A 1,599-nucleotide genomic window follows, 5' to 3' on the forward strand; every position below is an offset into this window, starting at 1 on the left:
TCTGGCTGTGTTGGCCTAAGGGTGGCCACCTCTCATCTTCTTCCAAAACAATTAGACTTGGCATTTTTCTTTCCTACTGGTAAAAACCATCCATCCTGACCCGGTGCCCATAGCCAAACCTGGAATTCTACCTCCAAAACTCCGTACATCCAAGGATTGCTCCCAAATGAAAGCCAGGGAGGTCTAGCTGCCCTTGCCGCTAGGGAGCTGTCCCTCACCTGCCTCGAAACACTGTGGCTTGATGCTTTCCTTCCTATGGAAAAGAACCATCCTTCTTGTCAAGGAGTCCAAGGCCAAAATTGAGATTTCTCTTCTGAAATTTCATATATCCAAGGACTCCTCCATGACAAAAGCTGCCATGACAATCCGGTCTGGCTGGCTTGGGAGCCAGGACAGGAGCCACCTGTCTCCTCATCTGCCTTTGAAACACTTGGGCTCTGTGCTTTCCTTCCTATGAAAAAGAACTGTCGTTCTTATCTACAAAGAAATGGTCAAAATTGGGATTCCACCTCCCAAATTCCCTATATCCAAGGGTTACTTTCATACAAAAGCAACTAGAACAGAGAGGTCTGGCTGACTTAGGCCTCTGATGACCAGCTTTCGTCTGCCCCTCAAATACCGGTGTTCCGTGCTTTCCTTCCTATGTAAAAGAACTGTCCTTCTCCTCCAGGTGTCCATGTCTGAAATTGGGATTCCACCTAAAAAATTATGTATATCCAAGGGTTGCTCCCAGGTAAAATCTGTCAGTACCATCAAATCTGGCTGGCCTTGGCCTCTGGTGACTGCCCCTGCAACACTGGGGCTGGGTTCTTTCCTTCCCATTAAGATCCCTGGGACACTGTGGGAACCTCATGGAACCAAGGGGATCATTGTGGCACCACTGGAGCCCATGAAACCAAGGGGCCATGGTGACATAGCAGGCATGGAGCACAGAGACCATTATGACTCTGTGGGGCCTGATGGAACCATGAAGACCATTGTGACCCTTCAGGGCCTTGTGTCACCAAAGGGGCATTATGACACCTCAGGTCCTCATGGAAGCAAGGGACCATTGGGACACTATGGGGCCCTATGGAACCAAGGGAACGGGGAGCAGGTCTGGCTGCAAGCACCGAGCCCGGCCGGGGTCTCGGAACCATCTGCAGGCCCCGGGTGAGATATTACCTCTTTCAGTGCTTCCATCCTCCCTCAAGTGAGAGAAAAGAACAAAGTGCAAGCACATACAGGAGCAACAGGAAGACACCAAGGTCATGAAGAGGAAGTCGAGTCCCAGATGGGAGGGATGAGGAGATGTCCTGATCTTGGGGCTGAAATCCTCTTGTAAAGCTATGGAGAAGGATGTAACTGATACACCAGACTCTGTTTTTCCCTGTATCGCATTGAAAATTATGGAGACTTGACTTGTTCAGCAAAGGCCTCCATGCTAAAGTAAGCAAATGTTGAAGTAGCTGTGATCCTGTGAGAAGTTAGAACATTGAAAAAGGGAAGAGTGATGAGATCCCGTGCCTTCACAGGGAGAAGAAAAAGATCTCTGTTCTCAGAGATGAAGATGATTTCAGAAATAGATGAGGAAAACCTTTGCTCTTAAACAGCTCATCT

The sequence above is a fragment of the Melozone crissalis genome, unplaced genomic scaffold (genome assembly GCF_028551555.1).
Source record: "Melozone crissalis strain CALT ecotype California unplaced genomic scaffold, PUWL_Pcris_2 ptg000201l_1, whole genome shotgun sequence".
In the NCBI taxonomy this organism is placed as follows: Eukaryota; Metazoa; Chordata; class Aves; order Passeriformes; family Passerellidae; genus Melozone; species Melozone crissalis.